Below are 12566 nucleotides of genomic sequence, written 5' to 3'. Positions count from 1 at the left end.
AATAAAATAAAATAAAATAAAATAAAATAAAATAAAATAAAATAAAAAACCAGACAAAATTCAGTTTGAATGATAGTTTCGACAGATGCTGGACAAAAATTTCCACCATTTTTAAACTGAGATTTTTTTACTAGGTTGGATGAATAAATAAATTAATTAATAAAGAATTTATATATATTTATATGTATAAATATATATAAATATATATGTATTATATTTTTATATATACTTATATTTATGTATGTATATATATATTTATCACTACATCAAATTTGGGCTGCTTTAACTGTAAACTTTATTTTACATAAAAATATGAAGTACTGGAGGTCTGAAGGTACAGGTGACAATGAGGTAGCTAAATCCCATAGAAAAAGGGCAGGAGCTGGGTACTTCATTCCCCTGCACGGCATTAAACATCTTCTACTAAGCCTTTCTATTCAGCATCCAACAAAATACTGTGTTCTTGAGTGCATTTACCAGAGTCTTCTTACTAAATTTGTTGATAACATTTAACCTAGTTTTGAACATTTTCATCTGTTTCTTCTTAGAAATAGTGGAACAAAAAAAATTCACAAGAGCTTATCCAGAACTCGTGGTTATTATCTTGAATATTTGGAAAGAAGTACGCCTTATGGATAGTAGTCAGCCCCTGTATCTTATTTTACTACTATGTCTCTTACCCGGTATTCAACCTGTGGTGTAGCTGATTCTCATCCTCTTTGTCTTCTCATGAGTGGTCCATGGTAGGAACTATCCATGAGTGGGACTAATCTTCACCTCACCTTGATTGTTGCTGGGTGTCCCAACTACTCTTAAAGGCAAGGAACATTCAAAATACTTCATAATTTCTACAATGAGCCCTGCAAGTGTCAACAAACGTACTTCAGTCTGTAAACAGCCATCCCTTTCTTGCCATTTATATTACCTGGTTAGGCTCACGCCTTGGAACATATCATGAGCCTGTTTATCTTCTTGCTCATAGGATATAGATAACAATTTCTGTTAGTGAGACTTTCTACTACAGTTAGGTTGTCCATAAACAGAAAATTTATTTCTGTTCTGCTTTATAGATACACTGTGCACCTGTTCCAAATTCACTTTCGACCCTTTGGAAATCATCATTTTCCTCAATAAATCAGAGGAGTTCTGGACTATTTATTCATGTCGGGGAGAAAGGGGAGGGAAGTTGGAAAATTTGATTTAATTTCCTCTCTGAAGTGGAGCATATTTTGATTAAGGGAACCACAAGGAGATATCCTCTATAGGAACCCAATATTTGAAATTTAATTTCCTTCTTACTTGCCTGTATGCTATAGTTAGACAGATAGAACAGCTGACCAAGTGATGAAAAGAACTACCTGAAAGTGCTTTGACTGCAATTTTCGTTTCAAAATTCCTGCTACTAATTCATAGATTTTGTGACAAAGAGCTGCAAAACTTATTATGTAATACTTTATAAATCATAGATTTTTAAATAAAATACATGAAACCACTTTTGAGATGCACGGGATCAGCTACTTATACAAAGTAAACTGCTCAGCCGTGTATGAATAGGAGAAACCCAGATCAGGGTATTTCATTCTCATTTACCAACTGTTAGTAAGTAGAAATTTGGAGTCGTTTTTTCATACTAATTATTATTAATGAGTGAGGCACCTTTTCTGGTCAATGAGGAATGGATACAGATAACTCCCTTGACAGATCTGGTGACATAATAGAAGGTATCTCTTGCTGTATTTTCTTCTGTCTCTTCCTCTGCTTTCCCTGGGTATTCAGCGGATGTTAAATAATGAAGTTAATGGTAACAATAATAACTGTGACAAAACAAAAGATTTATTCTAAGTCCACAAAGAGTTCCTCGCACAGTGAGGAGGAAGCTTATCCCAATCCAGATATTTGTCCTCATAGTACCATGAAACTTCACAGAAGAAAAGTCTCCATTATGTGTACCACTGCATAGGACCGGGATATATTCCTTGAGTACAACAGTGCTTCTTCTTCTCTGAGGCTTTGTGACTTCATGCTTCACAACAATACGTTGGGAGTTTTCACATGAGTGTGAATGTACTTGGAGCAACCATAGCACTTGGTGTTTTATATACACATATGCACAAAGGATGATTTATAATCAAGATAATTACTTCCCATTTAAGAACATCTTGCTGTAGAACATGATGTCATAAAATGTATATGATGCTTCATTTCTGGTGCATCTGGCACAGTTAGTGGAATACAAATTTAATCTTTAAGACTTAACCAAACAAAGCATGTAAAATGTGCAGAATTTTAAATTCCATTACTCTATTCTTCTGCTTCATGACAAGCACTAATTTCAGTGCTGTCCTGGACTGAAGTCGTAATGCTTATTGTCAGAAACCATACAGGGCCCTAAGGGAAATGCAGAATATACTTTTCAGTAGCTTAACAGAAGCTAGATACCAGGGATATAATAAAGATTCCTCAGATCTGCCCATATTTACAACAGTATTGACAATGCAGGTTAAAAAAGTGTATAAAACATGCAACTACAAAAGGCAGTATATAAAGTCGAGAAATGAACATAAATCATTGTTACTTACATTAGCAGGTTAGAGACAGGATAAAATCTGAAGAACTATTTTTCAACACTTGGTAAGATTGGTTAACTGTCATGAAGAAAAGATAATATGGAGCTTTACTAAGTCTTCCCTCCTGATAGTTGGACTGTATGAAAATAAATTCATTACTTTGTCACTATCTGTACTTTGTGACTATCTTCTTTTGTCCAGCAGGGAAAGTAGATTTAAAAACAACTTACAAACAGGTTTCCCCCTAAGGATTGTGAAATAAAAACAATATTCAGTACAGTCGCTAAAGCACATCCACAACTTTTATGCTTATCCTTTTATTTAGTGATGTGCATAGTAGAGGCACATATCAGACAATTAATTGCACAATATTCTCTTCCATATTACAAGCATGAGCAGTAAACGGATATAATGCATGCAGCACAATCTCTCTAATTCACAGTAATAACTGGCAGATGAAATGTGAATTACCACACATTGCAAACCGATGAATAATCAAAGACAAGCTGCAAGCAAGCGTAAAGCTTTTCATAATGTACAGTGTTCATTAACGTTGATAGTCATACATAAATGTTCTTTTATTTCTGTTAATAATTCAGAGGGTTGTCCAGGTAAATGGAGAGTGCAAGTTTTGTACCAAATCCCATAGTCCAAATGAAGACTGTGCTACCACATCTCACATATTTTACCAAGTTATAACAGAGACTACCAGATTCTTGTTGAGCATAATAAAATGTGTAGATGAAGAGGCAATATCCCAGTTACATTTTTTTAATCTCTCCTTCATTTTTTTTCTTTTTTTTTTCCTGTCTGAGTAATATGGAAACCAGTTGCTCCAAATCATCTCGTGAGTAAGATTGTCCTCACAAACCTGAATAAGTGAGCCCAGATGGTAAATCTGGTAAGAGTTCCTGTGATTTATAAAAATCAAATGCCAGCCTAAAAAGTTCAAGCGGGCTTATCATCCATGTACAACAGCATACTTTGGAATTGTGATGTGCTACTGATGTCTTTAAGGGTCTGAAGTTTTACTTTTTAATCACACATTGAAAAATCATTTGATTTCTTTCTGTGAGTTTCACATTGCCCCCGTTGCATAGAAAATAGATGTCTTTCTACGGCTTTCTTAATTATTCATTTTTCAATCTTTCAATATTGCCTAATATATTACCTAATAAAGTGCATACTCTGCCTCTTGCTAGTATGACCTATCTTTCAGCATTATTAAAATCACTCAAGGTTTAAATTGAACCTTCAGAAAATATTAGGTTTGAGTTCACATTGATGAAATAAGGCCTCCGCATTTGATCAAAAATATTTTTAAAAAGAAGGCCTAGGCTTTGAAACCTCATTGTCAAGGTAAACAAACACCAGTTGCATCCCCACAGTGAACAAGTGTTGAAAAGGCCTAAACATACTTTGAAGATGATGCATTACAGATTCAATACTCTTTTATCTTGCTAAGCAAATACTGTATTAAGGGAGTTTTGCTAACTACTTACATACGGCCAGAAATTCAGTCAACATTTTTAGTTTATTTAAATTGCAGACTCCTTAATTCCTTCTCCTTAATTGCTGAAATAGAATATAGTGACTACTATAACTGTTATTATAGGGGTCCCATTTGACCCACCTGATCTCCTTCTATGACTGAGTGACCTGCCTCGTGGATGAGGGAAAGGCTATTGACACAGTCTTCCTAGGCTTCAGAAAAGCCTTTGACACTGCCTTGTGCAGTATTCTCATGGAGAAGCTGGCAGCCCATGACTTGGACAGGTACACTATTTGCTGAGTAAAGAACAAGACACAGTGCTGGGCTCAGAGAGTGGTGGTGAATGGAGTTAAATCCAGCAGGCAATTGTTGATGAGTTGTGTTCCCCAGCAGTTGTTACTGGGCCCTCTCCTGTTTAATATCTTTATTGATAGCGTGGACATGGGGATTGAGTGCACCCTCAGTAAGTTTGCAGATTACACCAAGTTAAGAGGAAGTGTCAATCTGTCTGAGGGTAAGAAGGCCCTTGGGAGGGATCTGGACAGCCTGGATCTAAACCTGGATCTAGCCTTGGTCTAAGGCCAAAGCAATGAAGTTCAGTAAGTCCAAATGCTGGGTCCTGTACTCTGGTGACAACAACCACAGGTAGTGCTACAGGCTTGGGTGGCTGAAGGCTGTGTGGAAGAAATGGAGCTGGGGGTGTTGGTTGATATTTGGCTAAATATGACCCATTAGAGTGCCCAGGTAGCCAAGAAGGCCAATGACATCCTGGCTTAAAAAACAAATACTGTATCTTTCGGGAGCAGGGAAGTGATTGTCCCCTGTACTCAGCTCTGGTGAGGGCACACCTTGTGTATTGTGTCCGGTATCCTAACTACAAGAAAGACATTGGGGCCTTTCCAGAGAAAGGCAATGAATCTGATGAGGGTTCTGGAGCACAGGTCTTGTGGGGAGAATCTGAGGGAACTGGGGTTGTTCAGTCTGGAGAAGATGAGGCACATGGGAAACGTTATTGCTCTCCACAACTGCCTGAAAGGAGGTTGTGGAGTGGTGGGACTCAGCCGCTTCTCCCATGAAACTATCAATAGGACTAGAGGGGATGGCCTCAAGTTGTGCCAGGGGAGGGTAAGGTTGGATATCAGAAAACATTTCTTCCCAGAAAGAATGGCCATGCTGTGAAATGGACTGCTCAGGGAGGTGGTGGAGTCACCGTCCTTAGATGTGTTCAAGAAATGTGTAGATGTAGTACTAAGGAACATGGTTTAGATAGGCAGTACTGGTGATAGGTTGTTGGTTGGACTAGATGATTTTAGAAGTCTTTCTCAATCCTTGTGATTAGATGATTCTAAGTTCAAGCATGAAAATGTTCTGTCTAGAAATCTGATATTCTTTTATCCTGGGAAATAAATAAATGAATAAATAAACAGTTCTTTAAACTGTTTCACTTTTTGCTTTGAATTAGATCTCTACAGTCTTGAAGTGAATAAATCATTGCTACCCTAAGCAGATGTTTAACTTTGTTTCCTTGTCTCCTTAATTCAATCTTCTTCACTCATTCTCTTCTCTTGTCTTAGATATCCCCAAACTTGAAGGCAGTACTAATTGCTGTGAGAATACTTCTGCCTGAGAGAATAGAAAAGAAATTCTCAAGAACAAACTCTGTATTTAAGACTACAAATTTAATGTCTTCACTAAAGCAGGAGAAATGACAAATAACAATGCATGAGGTACTTAACTAGATGAAGTGGATGGGACAGGTGGAGTTTAGACAGAAGAGATATCATTCTTCATATCAAGAAGTTACCTCGCATTAATTTCTATCTTTACTGACTACAGAAAGTTCCAAGTGACTAACACAGATGCAGATGTCTATATTGGTTTGGTTTAGAGATAGGTAAGGGAAATCCCACCCTGAGGGCTAACATGACTTTTAGATAAAATAATTGTGTTTATTCTCCCTGAAGAAATTTCAGAACTAAAGAAACAATTGTCATTCAGTGTTCTAAGACCACAATTCTTCGGAAAATTTCCAGGAATCATTTATATTATCATGATCTACATCACCCTATAAAATTGCAGTGCCTGACCCTTATGTGTATGGGATTGTATGCTTGTTCCCACCTTTCTTCACTTTCCAGGCGCACTGGTAACCTCTTAAACCTCTCCAGCAAACATTTGTTTCCATCATGGAGTTCAGTGCTCCTCTTCCCTTCTGCCAACATGATCCCTTACTCTCCAAGGTAATCCCTTCTATATTCTCCAATATTTTATTCACTGCATTGCCTCTTAAATTTTATCCTGTCCTGTATCATAAATCATAGAATCGTTAAGGTTGAAAAAGACCTCTAAAATCACCTAATCTAATCATAAACCCATCCCTACTATGCCCACTAACCATGTCCCTCAGTGCCACATCTGCATGATCCTTTAACACGTTCAGTCTATGTTCATCCCCTTGCTTTTCCTCTTATGTTTCCATTACTACTCAGAACTACATTTTCCAAGAACCTCTGAGTTCTCTGGAGTTTCCCAAATTTCTGGCACTATACTATCTGTGCCTCGTGATGTACCTAGTTAGCTGATTTCTGCTCCCTTTATGTGCACGTTTCACAAGACAATGCCAGCATCTAACTACAAATCTAAGAAATCTGATGCACAAAATAGTTGGTAGCTGACACCTTTGTCTACTTGATCACAATTCAAACACACAGAGCATCCTCCTAAAAGGAGGGGACCTTTTATTCTCTACTTTTATACATACTCTAGATCATACTGTATTTAACACCTTCACCTAGCAAATCTCAGAATATACATTTTGAAATCCCTTGATTTTTCCATAGAAAACAATGGTCACTGTGATTGAAGGTTGAAAAGGACTTCAGAACTGATGCCATAGTAAATTATTTTTCTTGTCATAGTCCTTAGTACCAGTGGGTACCAAACATTTAAACACCAACACTGATGAAATTTCCAATTGGAGGAAAACAGGAGCCTTTTCATGTCAGCTCCACTGTAAATGTTAGACTTTTGCTGATGCTTAATAGTCTAAACCCTGAGTCAGCTATCAAAACTCCACAGCTCACAAGGGATCAGGCTTTGCTTAATATCTCAGCATTCATATCTGAATTGACTTAGAGCTCACGTTAAGTAAACATGTTCTTAGCTCTACTCATCAGACTGTGTTAAGAGGTACAGAAGTAGTGATGAAATCTGCACAGCAACTTTAACTTTGTACTTCATCTTGCTTATTTATTGTTGCTAAATAAAGTAATTTTCTGAAATTCACAGTAAAACATATCCCTTTAAAATTCAAGGCAAAATGCTTCCATGAAAATGTAAAGGGACAGGGTGAGTCAGGGTACCAACATGAAAATATTTTGCAGCTGTGCCAGCAATGTACAACATTGTTCCCAGACGAATGGCGACTTTAAGTTAATGCTTGTTCTTTGAATGATGCTCTAAAGTAAGTTGGCAGTTTGGGTTCAACTGTCATAGAAAGCAGCCTCCATATCACCAGGTCATCAGACATCATTAGACTAAGATTAGCAGCCAGATTTACGTTCAGTCAGCAAGAAGGGAAAAAGTTGAAACTATGTTCAAGTGGTCCCTCAAAGTGACAATTACTGGGGAAGAATGGAAATGTTAGGGGTTCGCACATAGCGCTTTATACACTCTGCAGAACAAAACAAAGCAAAGAAAAAAGAAGACAAATATAAAAATATGGATGAGGGTATGGGCTTGGGACCTATGTATAAAAAAAAAAAAAAATCAAAATAATGGCATTACTTGATGAAGCTGAAAAACAAGAATTTCCACATTAACCTTCCATTGAGACATTCATATTAAGAGTGAGAAAAAAAAACCTCTAAGAATTCAAGATAATGAATTCTAGCATGTATCTTTCATTTAGACTAAGTGAAATGAAGTTTTAAGAATATATCATGTTCAGTTATTCTGTCAGTAGTAGAGACACATATAAATCCTACACCTACACAACTCATTTGTGAGGCCAGCAATATTTATGACTATAAAACCTTAGCAGAATTTTAAAAACAAGATTTTTTGAGTGAAACTTCACTTCTATTTTTATTCTTTTGATAGCTGAACTTTTGATAGTTCAGCTGCAACAGTAACAGAACACATTCAGAGAGCCAAGTTCACAGCTGCTGAAATCAGTGGACGTAAGGCAGTTTAAATGATTTAAGCATGTGGATCAGAGAGGTGAGTGCTTCAGGTCAAGAGCCACTTCATACTTGTGAGATACAGCCAAATAAAGTCTATTTAAATGAGACCTCTGTTTTTAGAAAGTTTCAACTTCTTACTGAAGAGAGCATTACCCTTGTCAAATCAAGTCATTTATAGCATTAATACCAAGTACTTTTTAGATTCCTACTTCAGTACCTACAAAAAAACCTTGCATAGGCCTCCACTCTTAATGAAGGAAAGAAAACAGAAAAAAAAGCTCATGTATCCAAAGATTTTTACTGCTAAAAGCATTCTATTTTTATTGTTAAGAAAGCTCTCTCGACTTTCTGCCCTGTTGTATGAAGAAAAACAATGTGCATTCTTCTTTTCCTAGCCATATCCAAAGGCATATGGAAATTTTCTTTAAACAGGCATGTATAACTCATAGTATATATCCAGATCCACTATTTCCTGCTCATTGGTTGTCTGTTCTCTGAAAGATGTGCTGATGTATAGTATTTGCAAATTTTAATACAGAAGAGACAAAATCAATAATTCATTTACTCTGAAATTCATAATATAGTGGTTATTTACTCTGCTTCAAAAGAGGTGTCCCTCACTTGAGAATGTGAACTGAATCTGTAGAAAAAGGACCAACTATGGAAGCAGAAGATGATCTGCTGGAAGCATCTCTTGCAGACAATTCCAAATAGGCAACTTCAATTAGGTTGACAGAATCCTGAAGGAACGATACAACGAAGATGGATCCATGCTATTTTCAGAGGTGTGCGAAGTCAGTACAAGAGGCAATGGGCACAAACTGGAATACATGAGCTTCCACCTAAACATCAGCAGGTATTTATTTACTGTGTGGATGGTGGAGTACTGACACAGGTTGCCTGGAGAGGTTGTGGAGTCTCTGGAGACTTTCAAAACCCAAGTGTAACATGGGCCTGGGCACCCTGCTCTAAGTGTTCCTGTTTATGAATTAAAACTGTCATTTCAGTAAACTCCTACATCAGTCAGTGTCTGCCTACAAAAAATAAATAAAAACAACAACAACAAAAAGAACAACAACAAAAACAAAAAAAAAAACCACCTACATAAAACAAGAGAAAGGGAGTCCTCTTAATCATTTCATATGTATTATTAAAATACTTGGAAAACATTATTAAAATATTATTGAAATCAAGGTAGATGATCAGCCTAGTATCCAGATTGTCACAGCTCAGGAGATCTAAAGCGTATACTTCTTGTTTCCTCACCACTAATTTCCTTACACAGGATATCTGCAAGTGAAGCTAAATTTGATATGATTAATTACTAATCACCAAAAGTACCTCTTGATATACTTTCCCATTCTTTGCTTTTCCAAAGGCTCTATTCTTAAAAAAAAAGCAAGGAAAGTCAAACAGATTTTCTATCAGAATCTTAATCATGAGACTCATACATGAAAGCATAAGCTAATGTGTATGGTTTCAGCCTCTTTTAGGGAGGCAACCTGCTTGCTCACAAATGAAAAAGATATTAATGGGTACGCCATGAGTCCTTCTACAAAACATTTGGAGCTGTGTTATTTATCACTACATAAAGTCCCTGCATGGTGAAGGTCTAATTTGTTAAAACTAACTCTTCACATTAGCCTAATAAAATATGTACACAAACATTAAGGTTTGTTTGTTTATTTATTTATTTATTTACTTACTTACTTACTTAGTTGGTACAAATGCAATTTCCATTATAGATTGGCATAACTATGGAAAAGTAGAATTCAGCACTTTCCTGTCGTACTTCTCTGGAAGTAAGTTTATACGAACACACATGGGAAAGAAAAAATGACTAAAATGACTCCATTAATGTGGTCCATTAATACATTAATATATTGGTTGTCTAGCTTCTTTGTTAAACTTAGGTTTATGTAACTGTCATGTGCTTAGGCTGTACACAGCTCAAATTGGATAACTAAATGGAAATGTATTGATGTCCCATATTTCAGTCATTTTGGTGACTCGGTCACTTTTGTGAGTTGAAGCATGCATACGCATGCTGTTAATGTGGCAGGTAGTATGCTTTCCATAATTATGCTGTTGAAGACGCAACTGAGCAATAGTCATAGTGCTTTGGTTGACTTTCAGCCAGTATTTCATGATGAAAGACACCTGATAGAAGAGACAAAAACTGACAAATACAGTTGTTAGGATTAACTGTACTTTTTCGTATCAGAAAAACAGGTTAAATGAGGCACCTTGGTCTTCACTGGTGGCCAGGATTCTAGTCTTTTTCACGTCCCTGAACCCTGCATCCCCAAACCTCTATGTGGGGACCAAGGAGGTAAATCCCTCCCCACTGTAAGGGCAGAGCAAGTCCGAGAGTCCCTCCTTAGACTGAATGAATACAAGTCTATGGGGCCAGATGGCGTGCATCCCAGGGTCCTGAAGGAGCTGGCTGAGGTGGTTGCCGAGCCGCTCTCCATCATATTTGAGAAGTCGTGGCTGTCAGGTGAGGTCCCGGATGACTGGAGGAAGGGTCACGTCACTCCCATATACAAGAAGGGGAGCAGGGAGGACCCGGGAAACTACAGGCCGGTGAGTCTCACCTCCGTGCCTGGGAAGATCATGGAACAGATCCTCCTGGACAACATGTTCGATCACATAAAGAATGAGCATGTGATCCGAGACAGCCAGCACGGCTTCACCAAAGGAAGGTCATGCCTAACTAATCTTGTGGCCTTCTATGATGGAGTGACGGCATTGGTGGACGAAGGGAAGGCGACCGATGTCATTTACCTGGACCTGAGCAAGGCCTTTGACATGGTCCCCCACCACATCCTCATCTCCAAATTGGAGGGAAGTGGATTTGATGGGTGGACGACCCGATGGATAAGCAATTGGTTGAAAGGCCGCAGACAGAGGGTGGTGGTCAATGGCTCTATGTCCAGGTGGAGGCCGGTAACAAGTGGTGTCCCCCAAGGGTCTGTCTTGGGACCGGTGCTCTTTAACATCTTTATTAATGACATCGATGAGGGAATTGAGTGCACCCTCAGCAAGTTTGCTGACGACACCAAGCTGAGTGGTGCGGTTGATACGGTGGAAGGAAGGGATGCCATTCAGAGGGACCTCGACAGGCTGGAGGGCTGGGCTCGGGTGAACCTGATGAGGTTCAACACGGCAAAGTGCAAGGTTTTGCATTTGGGCCGGAAGAACCCCAGGCACCCGTACAGGCTGGGAGGAGTGGTCCTTGAGAGCAGCTCGGCAGAGAAGGACCTGGGGGTCCTGATGGACGAGAGACTGAACATGAGCCAGCAGTGCGCTCTGGCAGCTCGAAAGGCAAATGGGATCCTGGGCTCCATCAGGAGAGGGGTGGTCAGCAGGGACAGGGAGGTGATTGTCCCTCTCTACTCGGCTCTTGCGAGGCCCCATCTGGAGTACTGTGTCCAGGTGTGGAGCCCTCAGTACAAGAAAGACATTGAGATTTTGGAAAGGGTCCAGAGGAGGGCGACTAAGATGATCAGGGGGCTGGAGCACCTCCCCTATGAGGACAGGCTGAGGGAGTTGGGCTTGTTCAGCCTGGAGAAGAGAAGGCTGCGGGGTGACCTCATTGCAGCCTATCAATACCTGAAGGGAACCTACACCCAGGAGGGGAGTAAACTCTTCAAAAGGGCTGACAACAGCAGGACTAGGGGAAATGGATCGAAGTTGAAGGAGGGAAGATTTAGGTTGGATGTTAGGGGGAAGTTCTATACAAGGAGAGTGGTTAGGCCCTGGAACGGGTTGCCCAGGGAGGTTGTGGATGCCCCGTCCTTGGATGTGTTTAAGGCCAGGTTGGACGGGGTCCTGGGCAACCTGATCTGAATGTGTGTGTTTGGTGGCCCTGCTAGGCAGGGGGGTTGGAACTACATGATCCTTGAGGTCCCTTCCAACCCGGGTGATTCTGTGATTCTGTGATTCTGTGATTAAGTATATAGCTGTTTGTAATTATTCACCATCTATCCAAAACTCTAAATAGCTAAAGCAAATCCATTGCAAATACAGGCTTCTGGATTCCACGGAAAATTATTTTTAGAGTAACAACAGAAAAGTCTCACAAGACATATTTTAAAGAGTAAAGACCAAGGTAACGAGTGTACCTAGCATGTACTGTATGAGTATCTGTGTACATTTGATTACTGAAGAATATGGAGGAGTAGATAACACTGAAAATTGCAGCACCCAGCATGAGCATCATGAAGCGCAGGACGTTTTAATCAGCACCTTTTCAGTTATGAATTTTGTCAATTCCGTATGGAGTAAAGCTACGTACATTTTACACAGTGTCATGTCAGC

The sequence above is a fragment of the Centrocercus urophasianus genome, unplaced genomic scaffold (assembly GCF_019232065.1).
Source record: "Centrocercus urophasianus isolate 14NV4802_14NV808 unplaced genomic scaffold, USGS_Curo_1.0 seq_12, whole genome shotgun sequence".
NCBI lineage: Eukaryota > Metazoa > Chordata > Aves > Galliformes > Phasianidae > Centrocercus > Centrocercus urophasianus.
The sequence above is the reverse complement of the archived record's forward strand: the minus strand, read 5'-3'. Positions refer to the sequence as shown.